The sequence below is a fragment of the Gorilla gorilla genome, chromosome 1 (genome assembly GCF_029281585.2).
Source record: "Gorilla gorilla gorilla isolate KB3781 chromosome 1, NHGRI_mGorGor1-v2.1_pri, whole genome shotgun sequence".
NCBI classification, from domain to species: domain Eukaryota; kingdom Metazoa; phylum Chordata; class Mammalia; order Primates; family Hominidae; genus Gorilla; species Gorilla gorilla.
Window position 1 is genome coordinate 119,813,782 of NC_073224.2, and position 17,870 is coordinate 119,831,651.

A 17,870-nucleotide genomic window follows, 5' to 3' on the forward strand; every position below is an offset into this window, starting at 1 on the left:
AAAACATCCTTTTTTCTGAGCAGTAGGTCTCAACAGTGGGATTAAAATATTCAGTAAACCATGCTGTGAACAGATGTGCTATCATCCAGGCTTTGTTGTTCCATTTCTAGAGCACAGGCAGAGCATATTTAGCATAATTCTTAAGGGACCCAGGACTTTTGGAATGGTAAATAAGCATTGGCTTCAACTTAAAGTCACCGCTGCTGCCCCTAACAAGACAGTTCTCCTGTCCTTTGAAGCCAGGAGTTGACTTCTCCTCTCTAGCTATGAAAGCCCTAGATGGCATCTTCTTCCAGTATAAGGCTATTTCATCTACACTGAAAAACTGTAGTTTAGTGTAGGCAACTTCACTAATTGTCTTCGCTAGATCTTCTGGATCACTTGCTGTAGCCTTTACATAAGGCCTTGCTCCTTCATTTTACACTTTCATGTTATAGCAACAGCTTCTTTCCTTAAACCTCATGAATCAACCCCTCCTACTTCTGACTTCTCTTGTACAGCTTCCTCACCTCTCTCAGTCTTTACAGAATTGAAGAAAGTTACAGCTTGCTCTGGATTTGGCTTTGGCTTAAGGGAATGTTGTTGCTGGTTTAAATCTTCCATCCACACCACTAACACTTTCTCCGTATCAGAAATGCGGCTGTTTTGCTTTCTTATACGTGTGTTCACTGAAGCGGCACTTTTAACTTCCTTCAAGAACTTTCCCTTTGCATTCACAACTTGATTGTTTGGTGGAAGAGGTCTAGCCTCCTATTTTGGCTTTCAACATATTTCCTCATTAAGCTTAATCACTTTTAGCATTTGATTTAAAATGAGAGACATATGACTGTTTCACTTGAACACTTAGAAGCCATTGTAAGGTTATTAATTGGCCTAATTTTAATATTATTCTGTCTCAGAGAACAGGGGGGCCCACAGAGAAATGGGAGAGTGACTGGTTGGTAGAACAGTCAGAACACACACATTTATCAGTTAAGTTTGCTGTCTTATATGGGCACCTCAAAGCAATTACAAAAGTAATGTCAAAGATCACTGATCACAAATCATTATAAAGGATATTATAATAATGAAAAAGCTTGAAATATTGCAAGAATTACCAAAATGTGTCACAGAAACATAAGTGAGCACGTGCTGTTAGAAAAATGGCTCTAATAGATTTGTTTGATGCAGGGTTGCCACAAACCTTCAATTTGTAAAAGTGCAGTATCTAAAGCAAAGCTTAATAAAATGAGGTATGTCTCTATTTGAAACAACTCTTTCTTGAAAGGAGTCCAGTTGGAAGACCTTCGTCCTGATTTGGAACAAATAGTCCTGAAAGGAGACTGCTATATTGAGTCCTGGGAATCACATAGGCGATTAAGGCTCATTGCTAGGGCCACAGATGACCTGTTTGAGGGAGTATTTTCCCCAGTCCACCCTACTACCATGCATGCCACACACAAATGTGTGCATACACATTGCACACATATACGTTTAGAATGCAGCCAAAGTTTTTCACCCTTTGCCAAAAATACTTGCCTCTTGCCTTCTTTTCCTGCCTTTCTGCCTACTCAACAAATACCTACTCATCTTTCTAGATTCAAGCTCAAGAAATGTTTGCTCTATAAACCCTTCCCTGGCCTCCTCCATCCCCTGTGCTGGACCTGGCTAGTACTGGCTGTCAAAAGCTGCTTGTGTGCATCTCTTCCCATGTCCTTGTTAGTAATTTCACTTTGGTATCTTGACATTGACCATGAAGGGAGCATTTATTCCAAGGAAATCAGCAAATGCTACAAATCAGTGCTTTTTCTTTCCCCAAAGAGCTAGTTTTTACACATTTACCAGCATCCTACTGGATGCAACCCAGTGTTTGACATTACAGAGAGAGAAAACACTCTATGGTAGTGGAACAAGGATTCTAACATGAACTGGAATTCACTGCTAGGATCACTGTATGTTTCCTTCATGTCTCAAATATCTCAGATAAGGACTTTCTATCCTTTTCTGTCTTCTCTGGTCTTTTCTACTAATTCCAGTGCTCTATTTCTGTGTTCAGCTGTGGGGTCTTTAAGTTTGAGGGCAACAGCTTCTGTTTGGGCAACATTGAAGAGAGGAAATGCTCCCTAGAAAAGATGCATTTTGAGGGAGCAAGCAGGACAAGCAGACGGTGAGGAAAGACAAAATGGTAGGCTGGGAAGAGTGGCTAGGAGAAAGGGTTGGTGTAGAAATTTGTAAGCCCTGCAAAGCCAAGGTAGGAAAATGTAAATATCTGATGCTTTGACCTCTCTGTAGGTAACAGCCCTAACCCACACGAAGACTATCTCATCTTTCAAGATGGAGGGTGCCTAGTCTGTATTCTGTTATTAGCTTCACTTCCTTAGCTAAGGCAAGGATTGGGACTAGGACTGAGTCTTGTGTGTTGTGGGAGGGGCAGGCAGCTGTCAAAGAGGTGCCAGCTAAGCTGTCTGGGAGCTAAGCCATAATTAAATGATAGGACAAATGTCAAATTTCAACAAGTGAAGCTCAGGAGAATTATCCGGATATGTTTATATCCCACATGAAAACACAGTACTAATCCCTACACAGGGAGTTGATAACAGATACCAGGAACTTACTGAGATTCTCTAACTAAGGAGTTTAAAGCCAAGCTAACACAATTTGAAAGGTGTTGAAAGTTGGGACTTTTATGAAAATTACTTTATTTAAGATACACAAATTATTGCCAAGTGAACTCTGATGAGATTTCTCTGAAACCACCAGGTAAAAAAAATGAAAGAGGGACCAAAAACCAGTAAAATTTTGAATATAGTTGAAGATTTATCTTTTACAATACTAGATCTCAAATGAACTCAACATTAGGGTGGGACAGTGATAGTCACTGGGGTTGGTATTTCTAATAAAAGTGAAATTATGTGAGCAATCCATGGCCCTTAGTAGTATTTATTTTTTAAAGCTCAGATAGTTGTTTATATATTTTCCTTTATTCCATGTTCCTAAAGCCAATTAGTCATGAAGTGGTGTCTCCCCACTGTCTTGTTTTGCAGCATGTTTGCCTTCAGTCTGATAGTTGGTGTTCTGGCCCTGGGGAGGAGGTCAGGGGGCAATCTACTTCCCAGAATTAGGTTTAAAAATGTTTTTCTCTCTCCTTGGTTTGTGGCTATCATTAGCAGGGCCAAAGACAGGATTATGTTTTTGAGAAATGCATTCCTTTCTACCCAAACCGGTGCTACCTATTAAATGTCATTTTCAGCCTTGAAGGAGAAGCCCGAGACATTAAGAGTTCTTGACTGGGGCTCTCAGGAAAAGAGACAAGGCCCAGTGGCCATCCTTGAGAATCAGAACAGGAGAATTTCAGCCGGTCCTTTGGGTGCCCCCAAGCCTCCCCATCTCCTCACCCAGTGAATGCAGCCCTCCAAAAACAACTCATGGAGTTGGCAGCCAGCTCCCTCAGCTTGCAATTAGATGATCCCAGGCTACTAGCCCTCAGTGTGTTTAAGGCCTTTATCTCTATGAGCTATTTCTAATACGTTCTTTCTGCACTTAGCCTGCAACCACAAAGGGGTATTATTAAAAACATATAGGAGAAGTAGATAAAAAACTTAATATGCCAATTAAAATACCAAGCAGAAACCAGAAGAAACCATTCTCAGACTCACAATTCCCCAGATACAGATAGCCCCGAAGGAACTCAGGCTAAGAGAGCAAAGAAACATCTTGTAGTAATCTCAGAGCCAGGCGCTTACTTGGAGCTATTTACTTCCTGGTTTGGGAGACGTTTTGCACTAGGTTATTTGGGATTCTCAACTCCCACTTATTGCTAGCTCTATAAATGCTTGTGAATATTCATAATAAAAATAGCTACCATTTACTAAGTCCTTATTTGGACCACAAACTGTTAGTGCTTCATATATATTATTTTATTTTATTTTATTATATTTTCTTAAGAACTGTATAAGACAATCATTAATATTCCCATTTTACAGATGAAGAAATTAAAGGTTAAACCATTGAAAATAATGTATTAATTTATTTATGCTGGGTATTCTGGTAAGAGCTTTACACAAATGGCTTCATTTTTCTTTATTGACAATGCTTACTGAGTGCCAAGTACTGTTCTAAGTGCTTTGCACATATTAACTTAATAAATTCTCCCAACAGACCTATGACGTAGGTGCCATAATTATCTCCATTTTTCAGATGGGGAAGCTGAGGCAGAAAAGTTAAGGACTGGTCCATAGTAAGTAGCAGAGCCAGGAATTGAACCCAAGCATCTGGTGCCAGAATTCATGCATCTGAACCACTTGACTGTGCTGTCTTTCATCATTTTTGCCCTATCAGGTGCCCTATACCTATTTTCAGACAAGAATATTTACCCAAAAATCCCCAACCAGTAGAGCAGACTTTTGAAGCCAGGTCTCTGGGACCCTGAAGGCCTTGTTCAAGCGCTCTGCTATCTATCCATATCACGTTTTTCATTAGGCTCAATGAGGTTTGTATAATTCAGCCTCATCAATTGGGTTATAATGCTTTGGAGTTACTAAAAGTTTTATTTACTATTTTCACTAAAGGACTCTGCTCCTAGTATGTGCTAAGTAAATGTTCTTGGCTAATTGTGGACATTAATAAGATGCTCTTAATGAGGGGACAGATGTGCACACATGGTCAAGTGGCCATTGAGATACTTCTTTTGGCTCTTATCCAAATCATAACATTATAGAAATCTTTGCAAAATAAGACTTGTATAAGTGCAAAGAACATTGTGCCAGATTCTAATTATCCCTATTATTTTATTATTATATGCTATACATTGCAGCTTATATGTTGTTTTTTAATATTGTGTATATAGATGTATATATATATAATATATTGATAGACACACACCTCAAAACAATATTTTATATATAATATGTATAACATTATATAATATGTAATATATAGTGTATAATGGGAAATATATGCACAACTACATCTTTCAAACTTACTTTAAACTGTCTGGTTCAAAGTGCATGTGAACTTCTCTGAAATTCTTTCCTGAAAATTTTAGTAAAGCAATGTTCATGTGAGGAGCTAAACACAAGTATAATGCTTAGTTTTGCCTAAGGGATGGTTTAAACATACACAGTACACAGTTTTTGTAAAGCAGAGAATATGTTAGAACATAAAAATGAGTTCAGAAAGATAATTTCTACAAGGCAATTCCCACCTCCTGGTATTCATGCCTTTGTGTGCTCCCCTCCCCTTGAGTGTGGGCTGGACTTATTGACTCACTTCTAAGGAACAGAATACAACAGAAGTGACAGATGTCACTTTCAATTTCAGGTTATAAAAAGACTGTGGCTTCCGTCTTGGGTGCCTTCTCTCCCCTTCTTAATTGCTCACTCTGGGGGAAGCCAGGTGCCATGTTGTGAGGTGCTCTATGGAGAGGTTCACATGGCAAAAAATTTATGTCCTCAGCATACAGCCAATGAGAAGCTGAGGCCTGCCAACAGCACATGCATGAGCTTGGAAGAGGATCCTCCCTGAGTTGAGCCTTGAGATAGATGAGGCAGCATCAGCCAACACTTTGTCTGAAGGCTTGTGGGAAACCCTGAGTTCAAAGCACCCAGCTAAGTCACACCCAATTCCTGACTCACAGAAATTGTGCAATAATAAATGTTTGTTGTTTTAAGCAACTAAGTCTTGCTAGTAATTTGTTTAGCAGTCACGGACAATCAATAGAGCAAAGAAAAAAAAGCACAGGCTTTGGAGTCAAGCAGACCTTGGCTAAAGCCTAACTTGGCTAAATCAACTGTGCAACAATAGACAGTTTATTTAGCCTCTCTGAGTCTCCATTTCCTCAACTATAAAATGGTGATAACAGTAATCCTTGCAGAATTATTATTGTTATTAAATCAAATAACATGTAGTAAGTGACTATTTAAAGGCTTGAAATACATTGGGTCTAATCTAATATGTGATTTATCTTTCCTCTCCCTTCATATTCCCATTAACCCCTTCTTACACTTGTCACCCTTTCTTGGGGATAGGTATTTGAAATGATAGTGAGGGTGGAAGATTTTCAAAAACCAGTGGTGCTCAAGGAGACAGGATATAACGGAATTTTAAAAATAGAGGAGAAATCACTTGATCTAGAGGTGGGGAGAGAAGGAAGAGGTACAGTAAAGGAAGAGAAGTCAACCCTAAAGATCCACTTCTTGCCAACATGTTTGTTTTTCTAATTTCATTGCAGAGAGTGAATGTGTGTGTGTGTGTGTGTTAGTCACTTTTCCCCACAAAAATGGGTATTCCCAGAATGATGAATGAAAGATGGTCTTAATTTGATATGATTTTCCTCATAGTAATAAACACATTGTCTTCTACCAACAGTTTCTAAAGCTAACTAATTTTACTTCTTTTTCAAGGAGGAATAAAACCAAAGGAAAGGGCCACAAGAAGGCTCAGCAATCTTGGGCAGTTTTTGTGGGATGTGCAGAAACCCCAGGCTCCCAGCTGAGAGCAGGATCTAACATTGGAAATAAAACAAAAGCATTTACGAAAGCCAAGAAACTTAGGGCTAGGTAGTGAGGTGCCCTTATTTTACAGATTAGAAAACTAAGAGTTGTAAAATCTCTCAAGGCTGGGAAGGCAGTTGAAGAATGGGTGAACCTCCCTTGGGGGAAGGGCACTTGGATTCTTTTCTTTCTGTGGATGTGAGGAGTGTTTACCTAGCCCAGGAAAGACTTACTGGAAGGGACTGGTTTGAGTTGTGAATTGAAAAACTGATGTGAAGAGGTAAGATGAGGAACACCCCAGGAGAGCAGAGCCCAAATGGGACCATTCAAGGGCCATTTGTAGCCAGTGAAAAATGGAAGGCAGATGGAAGAAGAAGAAGAACAAGAGGAGGAGGAGGAGGGAGGAGGAGGAGGGAGGAGAAGAAGAAAGAGGAGGAGAATGAGGAGAAAAAGGAGGAGGAGAAGGAGAAGGAGGAGATGAGAGAATAAAGTTTAAACTCCAAGTGGACAATGGTAAGAAAGTCAATCAGTGGAAATGTTTCATGTGAAAAATCAAAGAAAAGAAGGGTAAGACCAAGAAAAGAGCTAAGTTTGCCAGCAATGAGGAAGGTAAGGGGTTTACAGCAGAAGAAGGAGGAGGCTGCAGAGGATTATAAGGGCAGCTAACATTTGCTGGGCACTCACCACAAGCCAAGCACTCTTGTAAGGCGTAGTGTTTACATTCATATTTATTTGTTTAATTCTCATGACAGATCTATGAGGCTAACAGCAGTCAGATAGTTTCAGGTTCCAAGAATTGGTGAAAATCATGGTTATGAGAAATACAGAATCAATATGTCAATTAAAGAAGAAAAATGTTGAGTTCAAAGCCAAATAGAGTTGAGTTCAAATCCTGGCTCCACCACATCTGCCCAGATATGCCCAGTAGCGTTCATTCAGGAAAACAGCTTAAACTTCCTAAGACCCAATTTCCTTATGTGGAAATAGGGTTAATGATAATGTCTACTCCACAGAGTCAATGTGAAAACCAAGGTGACACAGAACATGCATAATGCCTGGCATGATGACTGACATGTGTGAGTATTAAACAGTAGCCACAAGTATTGCTGTTGCTGTTGTTTGTGGTAACAATGTCTTAATGTCTATTGTTGGCGAGTTTCTGTCATCTTAAGAAAATACAAATGCAGAGTCCTATATTCATCTTAATTGAAAGTTAGTTTACAGTGTGGCATACTCTGAAGAGCGTGGGAAAGGGATTGAGGAGAACCACGTTTTAGTCCCCCTCTGATGTCCACTTGCCATGTGACCTTGAACCTAGGTATAAATATCTCTGAGATTACAGGAGAGGGAGAAATGAGCTCTAAGATTACTTCTAGTTTAAAAAAAGTGGCCACACACTGTGGCTCCCGCCTGTAATCCCAGCACTTTGGGAGGCCGAGGTGTGTGGATTGCCTGAGGTCAGGAGTTCAAGACCAGTCTGGCCAACACGGTGAAACCCCGTCTCTACTAAAAATACAAAAAAATTAGCCAGGCTTGGTGGAGTGTGCCTGTTACCCCAGCCACTCGGGAGACTGAGGCAGGGGAATTGCTTGAACCAGGGAGGCGGAGCTTGCAGTGAGCTGAGATGGCACCACTGCACTCCAGCCTGGGCGACAGAGTGAGACTCCATTTCACACACACACACAAAAGCCCATTCTGTAGGTTGTCTGTCCACTCTGTTAATAGTTTTCTTTGTTGTGCAGAAGCTGTTTAGTTTAATTAGATCCCATTTGTCAACTTTTGCTTCTGTTGCAGTTGCTTTTGGTGTCTTTGTTATGAAATCTTTGCCACTTCCTATGTCCAGAATGGTATTGCCTAGGTTGTCTTCCAGGGTTTTTACAGTTTCAGGTTTTACATTTAAGTGTTTAATCCACCTTGAGTTGATTTTTGAATATAGTGTCAGAAAGTGGTCCAGTTTCAATCTTCTGCATATGGCTAACCAGTTATTCTAGCACTATTTTTCATAATAAGACTATTAAAAATATCAACTCCTTGAACTATATGGCTTCACAACTCTGAAAAAAAATCAAAATTAAAATTAAATAAGTACATCTCCTCAAAAAACCAAAAACATAAAAACCTAATGGGTGAAAAAGTTGAAGCTTTAGTTGACTGTGCAGGCAGAAATTAGATGAGGCTGGAAGCAGATATAGGAGTAAGACCATGTAAACTTCATAAGCCATCATAAGAATTTTAATCTTTATTTTGAGACCTGTGGCAAATCCGTGACATAATTTAGGCAAAAATGTGACACAATCAGATTTGTATTTTGTTTATTTTTATTTTTATTTGAGACGGAGTCTCGCTCTGTCCCCCAGGCTGGAGTGCAGTGGCTTGATCTCGGCTCACTGCAAGCTCCGCCTCCCAGGTTCATGCCATTCTCCTGCCTCACCCTCCCGGGTAGCTGGGACTACAGGCACCCGCCACCATGCTCTGCTAATTTTTTGTGTTTTTAGTAGAGATGGGGTTTCTCCGTGTTAGCCAGGATGGTCTCCATCTCCTGACATCGTGATTCGCCCGCCTCGGCCTCCTAAAGTGCTGGGATTGCAGGCGTGAGCCACCGCGCCCAGCCCAGATTTGTATTTTGAAAATAACAATGTGACTCTCCCTTGACTGTAACCCTAGCATCTAGAGGCTAGGCATAACACAAAACAACTTTCATAAGTAACTGACGAGTGAAAGAATTGATGATGGATGGAAAACCATTTCCTTCCCCCATCTCAGTTTCCTTAGCTGTATAATGAGGAGAATAAACCTGCTTATTTCCTTGTCTGTCTTCTTTTTGATCTACTGTCAGGAATGTTGGGTAGACAAATGATGTAATAAATAGAAAATAACTCGGGCATCTCAGGAAGTACCACTCTTTAAAAGGGTGGCAGCAAAAATATTCTAGTAAATTAAGGAGTAGCACATCTGTAAACTAAATTAAATATGAGTGTCTGCTCTAGTTTCTGATGATAGAAGTATCCTGAATGAAATAGGGAAGGATGGGGAGCACACCTCAAAACACGAAGGTTTTTGAAGACTTGATTCCTGAAATTGTGTTTCCATTTGCGTTTAGAGATGTTTAGAGTGAAATCAATATTTTCTTTTGAGAAGCACATTATGAATGCAGCCTAGTCAATATGTCAGGGTGTGTGTGTGTGTGTGTGTGTGTGTGTGTGTTTGCATGCGCATGCATATGTGAGATATATATATATATATATTGCATTTTTATAATGTTAGTCTAGTTTGTAAAAAAAATTTATGTGAGCAGCAGGAGTTTGTCATAAGCAATAAAATCTTTCATGTGGGTTCTTTCCCATTCTTTTCAGGGGAATTTCTCAGAATTTTTTCCACAACTGTTTCAGACTCCAGAGAGTCCTCAGTGTTGGTTTTTTCCCAGCCATTGCTGTTTTCTTCCCCTTTGCCACAGCACTGGGAGAGATAGACAGGCCATTCCTGGAGTACTGTTTGTTGATTAAATGAGAACTTTTGGCATCAGTGGTCTTTTGCAGCTTGGCAGGTCTGGAATAATTGGAGGAAACATTCCTATCCCATATTATTAGTGACTCTGAATTCAGATGATTACAGAACAGAAAAGTTCACAGAAATACTGGCATTCCTCTGGGAGATTACTGTGGAAAGGACCAGTCTCTTACCTGGGAGGCCAGGGATTTACCACGAGGTGCAGTTTGAGGTGTGTCAGAGGCCTCCCTTGCCTTACTCCATCTCACTGTGGAAGATGGACAGTTTTCATCAAGTGAGTTAGCACTCTGCCTTTGCGGCCCCCAAATATTCTCACTTTGCTTTGACACTGCAAGACACTCAGGAACTGAGCAGTTGATTGACCGCAATAGCTCTAGCCTCTCTCTCAGTCTGTCTCATTCTGCCTCACAAATATGAGAAAAATTTTCTCATGCATCAACTACAAACAAAATTTCATTAGTATTTTTACCTAATTTGCAAAGAAACAAAAGAACTGCAAGACTTGTACACTGAAAACTATAAAACATCATTGAAAGAAATTAGAGAAGCCTTAAGTAAATGGAAAGCCATCCCATGCTCATGGTCAGAAATTTTAATATTGTTGATATGGCAATACTCCCCACACTGATGTACAGATTCAACACAATCCCTATCAAAATCCTAGCTTTCTTTTTTGGTTTCCAAGAATTACCAAGCTGATCCTAAAATTTATAGAGATATCAAGGAACCTAGAATAACCAAAACAATCTTGAAAAAGAACAAAGTTGGAGGACTCATACTTCCCAATCTCAAAACTTACTACAGTGCTATAGTAATTAAAACAGAGTGATCTGGTATAAGAATGGATATATAGATTAGTGGAACAGAATTGATAGTCTAGAAATAAATCCTATGTTTATGGTCAATTGATTTTCAGCAAAGAGACAATTCAATGTGGAAAGAATCATCTTCAACTAATGAAGCTCTGACAACTGGATATTCACATGCAAATGGATGAAATTGGACCCCTACCTCAAGCCATATGCAAAAACTGACTAGGAATGGATCACAGACCTAAATGTAAGAGTGAAAACTCTAAAATTCTTAGAAAAAAAAATAGGCATATCTTTGTGACTTTGGATGACACAATGGTCTTAGACGTGACATCCAAAATACAAGCATACACACACAAAAAAATGCACTGGGTTTCATCAAAAATTAAAAACTTTTGTGCTTCAAAGGGCACCATCAAGAAAGTAAAAGACACTCAAAGAATAGAAAGAAAAATATATTTACAAATCATATATCTAGTCACAGACCTGTTCTAGAATATTTGAAGAACATTTATGATTCAACAAATAAAAGACAAATAATCTAATTAAGAAAATGAACTTGAATAGAAATTTATCCAAAAAAGATATGCAGATGGTTAATAAACTCATAAAAAGATACCCAACATCATTAATCATTAAAAGAATATCAATTAAAACCACAACGTGATACCACTTCACACCCACCAGGATGGTACAATAAAAAAGACAGACAATCTAAGTATTGACTAGCATGAAGAGAAAGTGGAACTCTCGTACATTGCTCGTGGGTATCTAATCCTGCAATTCCACATTTAGGCAAATACCCAAGAAAACAGAAAACATGTCAACACAAAAACTTGTACACAAATGTTTATATCAATATTATTCATAATACCCCAAAAGTGGAAACAGCTCAAATGTCTATTATTTGATGAAGGGTTGAACAAAATTGTATATCCATTCAATGAATATATAATGCGGTATATCCATACAATAGAATATTATTCAGCCATAAAAAGGAATGAAACACTAATACATACATAGACCTTAAAAACATTATACTAAATGAAAAAAAGCCAGAAACAAAGGTCACATATTGCCTGATTTTATTTATATTAAATGTCCTGAATGGCAAATCCATTGAAACAGAAAATAGGTTAGTGGTTGCCAGGGCTAGAGAGAGGAGGAAATGAAAATTGACCACTAAAGCGTATGGAGTTTCTTTCGAGGAGAACAAATTGTTCTGGAATTAGGTAGTAGTGATGACTACAAAACTTTGTGAATATACTAAAAACCACTAAACTGTACACATTGATATTTTATGGTATATAATTATATCTTAAAACAAATTTGTAAAGAACACTGTTTCAAAGAATGCATGCTAGTAACAGCTAACATTTATTAAGTCCTTACTATGCCTGAGGCTAAAACTGATGTTGGCTAAACTCTGTAGAGCAAAATTTGTTACTGGGAAAAACTAAGGGAAAAATTGTATCTGTCAGACAAATTACATCTGCAAATTTGACATAAGGAAGAAGCCACCAAAAAATAAAGATGACAGAAGCTATAATCAGAAAAAAAATGAACAAAAACTAATTAGCAAATCAAATATTTATAAAATATTTAAATAGAAATACTTAATTTTAATAAAAATACTTTCAAAATATAAAATGAATCATGAAATTTTTGTAATAGCTTAACAGTTGTTATAAGAAACAACTGTTATAAGAAACTTAATAGAGTTTGTAATGGAAAATACTTTTCTTATAAAAATTCATCAATGTAGCTATAATGCTTATTTGTATTGAAACCACCCTTGGAGCTAAAACAGCAAAGTCAAACTTACTGTACACACTAACTGGACCTGGCATGAGGGTCTTAAATTCCCACTTTTTTCATGCTCCAGGTTAAAGAATAGCATGTTCAGCAAACTATCGCAAGGACAAAAAACCAAACACCACATGTTGTCACTCATAGGTGGGAATTGAACAATGAGAACACATGGACACAGGAAGGGGACCATCACACACCAGGGCCTGTTGTGGGGTGGGGGGAGGAGGGAGGGATAGCATTAGGAGACATACCTAATGCTAAATGACGAGTTAATGGGTGCAGCACACCAACATGGCGTATGTATACGTATGTAACAAACCTGCACGTTGTGCACATGTACCCTAAAACTTAAAGTATAATAATAATAAAATTAAAAAAAAAGAATAGCATGACACCTACTATTATGGGTTGTTAAAAAGAGACAGACTCATATATTGTCATTTATCAGATAATCCCATTTCAATTCAAACTGTTTCTGTCAAAGAATTGGGACCTGAAAAAGTGAAGGCCGGACAGTTCAATGTCTAATGATGGGAATAGGAAAGATGCATTTTGGGGCATTATCTGACTGAAGCATCTTAGTAGGAAATTTTGAATAGCCATAGGAAAGCTCCAAAACTGGAAAACTTATTTGTGCATAGGGGCTGGGCATGAATGTGAGAATGCTCAAGAAGAAAAACAGAGTAAATTAAAGGGAATCAAAAGACCCCAGAGAGAATCTTTGCCTGTTTTACATTTTACCTTTGCAATCAACTCAGTTTGACATGTCTAAATTCTTGATGCTCTGACAAGCATTTTGCAGTACCTAAGGAGTGTAGTAGCAGTTACCGTCTCCATTTTATTCAATCTTCTCTTTGTTCTTAGATGTCTTCCTGAAGCCAGCACACAAGTCAGTCCCAGACAAAAATATGCCACCTGTTGCTGCCACGTAGGCATTCATTAACTTGACCATGCAACACACATTTGTTGAGCACCTACTATGTGCCAGACCCAATGTCCACAAACAAATGAATACATGCTAAGTATAAGATGATTGAGATACAGTCCATGCACTTAAAAAAGACAGGGTTCAGTGGAGGAAACAGACATGTAAACTGCTAATTGTAGGAAAATAAGATCAGTGCAGGGATAGAGCTAAGCACAGGATATGATGGGTGTATCAAGAAGAGGCACCAGACATGGCCTCACATAGAAAATCTGAAAGCCACTGTTGTCTTTCAAATAATTCCCAGATACAGCTGCTTAAATTCTGAGATTGCAAGTTTATTTTAGTTAAACTTTTTATTTTGAGTTAATTTTCAACTAGTAGTAAATAATGTAGACAATTATAGACTTATAATAGTGTAAGAAATACTATAGACAGAGCCCATGTACCCTTTACTCAGTTTTCCCCAATGGTGACATCCTGGAAATGACAGTACAATATCACAATCAAGATATTGACATTGATATACTCAAGATACAGAATATTTCCATCACCAAAAGTTTCCCTCAGTTTGCCCTTTCATAGCCACATTCACTTCTTTCCCACCCCCACCCACTCCTTCACCCCTGAAACCACCCATCTTTTCTCCATTACTGTAATTTTGTCATTTCAAGAATGTTATATAAATGAAATCACATGGTATGTAACCTTTTGGTTTTGGCACTTTTTACTCAGCAAAGTTCTCTGGAGATTCATCGAGTTTGTTGCATATCTTAATAATTCATTTCTTTTTTTATTACTGACTGGTAGTCTGTGGTACAGATATACCACAATTTGTTTAACCGTTAACCTGTTGAAAGGTATGTGGGCTGTTTCCAGTTTTTTCCTATTATGAATGAAGCTTCTATGAAGATTTGTATACAGGCTTTTGTGTGAAAGTAAGTTTTCTTCTCTGAAGTAAATGCCCAGATTGCAATTGCTGGGCTGTATGGTGGCTCATATTTAGTTTTTTAGGAAACTTCCAAACTGTTTTCCAGAGCAACTGTGCCATTTTACATATCCACCAGTAATGTTTAAGCCACCCAGTTTCTCCATATCCTCACCATCATTTGATGTTGTCATTATTTTTTATTTTAGCCATTTTGATAGGTGTGTGGTGGTATCTCACTGTGGTTTTTTCATTTCTCTAATAACCTATGATATTGAACAACTTTTCATGTGCTTATTTGTCATCTGTATATCCTTTTCCGTGAAATATCTGTTCACATATCTTGCCTATTTTCTAATTGCATTGTTTTGTTTTTTACTATTAAATTTTGAGAATTCTTTATATATTCTAAGTTTTGAGAGTTCCTCATATATTCTAAGACACTACTATTTTGTTGCATATGTGGTTTGCAAATATTTTTTCCCAGTCTGCAGCTCATCACTAATTCCCTCTATAGAGTATTTTGCAAAGAAAAGTTTTTTAATTTTGATAAAACCCATTTTATCAATTTTCTTGTATGGTTGATGCTTTTAGTGTCAAGTCTAAGAACTTGGCCCAGCCCCAAATTCCAAAGATTTTTCTCTTTTTTAAAATAAATGTTTCATAGTTTTGTGTTTTACGTTTAAGAACTTGATCCGTTTTGAACTTACATTTGTATAAGTTGTGAGACTTAGGTCAGAGTTCATTATTTTGCCCATGGATGACCAATTGCCCCGGCATTGTTTAAAAGGCTATCTTTTCTTTATTGGATTGCTTTTGCAATTTTGTCAAAAATCAGTTGGACACGTTAGTGTGGGTCTATTTCTGGGTTTTCTTTTCTCATCTGTTGATCTATGTATCTAATCTCCTACCGACACTTCACAGTCTTGATTAGGCTAGCTATATAATACGTCATGAAATTGTGTAGATGGATTCCTTATATTTTATTCTTTTTAAAAATGGTTTTAGCTATCCCAGTTCCTTTGAATTTCAAAATAAATTTTAGAGTAATATTCTGCATATCTACAAAAATTCTGGCAGAGAATTTGATATAAATTATATTAAACGTGTATATCAATTTTGGAAAACTGACATCTTTACTAAGTTGAGTCATTCAATTCATGAACACTGTATGTCTCTCCACTTATTTAAATCTTCTTTGCTTTCTTTCATCAGTGTTTTGCAGTTTTTAGCACACAAGTCCTGTACATGTTTTGTTAGACTTACACCTAAGTACTCCATTTTCTTGAGTGGTTGTACATGATAATGTATTTTTAATTCCATTATCTACATGTTCACTGCTAGTATACAGAAATACAGTTAATTTTTTAATGTTTATCTTGTAACTCATGACCTTGCTGATCACATTTACTGGCTCTAGGAGTTTCGCTTTGCTGATTCCCTAACATTTTCCGCATAGATAATCATGTCATCTGCAAGAGGGACAGTTTTCTTTCTTTTTTCTGATCTGCATGTCTTTTATTTCTTTTTCTTGCCTATTGCACCGGCTAGAACTTCCAGCAATACGTTGCATAAAAGCGACGAGAGAGGACAACCATGCCTTGCTCTGGATCATAGAGGGCAAACATTCATTCTTTCTTCATTAAGATTAATGTTAAATATGGATTTTTTGTAAGTGCTCCTTATCAAAATAAAGAAGTTCCTCTCTATTCGTAGTTTTCTCAGAGTTTTTATCATTAATAAGTGTTGAGTATTGCTGAATGTTTTTTCTCTATCAATTAAGATGCTCATGTGATTTTTCTTTGTTAGCTTATTAAGGTGAATCACGTTGATAGAGTTTCAGATAATGAACCAGCCTTGAATCCCTTAGACAAAACTTACTTGGTCATAGAGTAAAATTTTGTCTATATATTGCTAAATTCTATTTGCTAACATTTTTTAAAGTTTTAGAGGTTAAAGATTTTTGCCTCTAAAATTCATGTGGTCTATTGATCTGTTTTTTTGCACTGTCAATTGTCAATGTCTGATTTTAGTATCCTATTAATACTAACTTTATAAAACACATTAAGAAGTATTTCCTCCTCTTCTGTTTTCTAGAAGCCATTTTGTAAAAGTGATTTGATCCTTTTTTAAACAGTTGGTAGAATTCTCTGGTAAAACCATCTGGGTCTGCAGATTCTTTTTTTGGTAAAATTTCAAATTATGAATTTGATTTCCTTAGTAGTTATATATTTAATGTTGAGTGAGTTCTGGTGGTTTGTGCTTTTTGAGGAATTGGTCCATTTCACCTCAGTCATGAGATTTACATCTGTAGAGATAGAGTCGTTTGTGATACTCCTTTATCATCCTGTGTGCAAGGTCTATAGTGATGCCCCGTGTTTTTCCTAATATTAGAAGTCTGTGTCTTCTCTTTTTCTTTGTCAGTCCTGCTAGAGGTTTGCCAATTTTATTCCTCTTTTCAAACAACTAGGTCTTTGTTTAGTTGACTCCTCTATTGTTTTTCTGTTTTCAGTTTCATTAATATCTGTTATCTTTATTATTTCCTTCCTTCACTTCACTTTCTTTGGGTTGTTTTGCTTTTTTTTTTCTAGATTATTGATACGGGAACTTAAACTATTTAGCTGAGACTTTTCCTCTTTTTAAATGTAGTAGGTGGAGATGAAAGTGCCAGCTCCCTAGTTAGCCCTCTCAGACGCCACCCCAACAGCAGGTGGGGGAAGCTGGGGCACCTCATTACATCCTAGAGAGGGTGGAAGCCTAGGCTCGCCACTTGATCTTTGCTGGTGTTTGTGGGGTTGAGAATCAGTTTTTCCTCTGCTATTTGACTGGAGCAGAGCAGTTTCTGTCTATAAGCTTTATTGTAGCTTTCTAGGTTGCTCTTTTCCCGGTACTTTGGCTAGAGAGAGCAGGCTTTTGTTGGGTTTTTTTATGTCTGCACCATTGGTGTTCCCTTGTTGCTGGCTTCTCCAGCACCCAGTCTGGGATATGTGAGGCAGAAAGCAAGCCTAGGCAACTCACCTCTGTGTCATTTTTTGGATCATGAGGTCCCTAGTCTGTCTCCCTTTTCTCTCACCCTTTTAGGGTCTTTTTTGTTGTTGCTTTATGCATAATATCCAGGGTTTTTAGTTGGACCAAGCAAGAGGAATGGAGGAAAATACATTTATTCTCTTCCCAGAATCAGAAGTCTGAGTCCAAAATTGTAATGTGACCAGCTTATTGAAGAGGTTGAATCAGAAAGCAAACTTTACATTCCTTTCATTGCTACCCATCAAATAGACTGTCAGATCCCCCTGCACTGGATGATGTCATTAGCAGATCGTTGTGCTTTTCAGATCAGTTTCATGTGTGAACGTTCTTAATTTTCAGGGATTAAATCCAAACTAAACCAAAACTTCAACTTATCCACTTCAAACGAT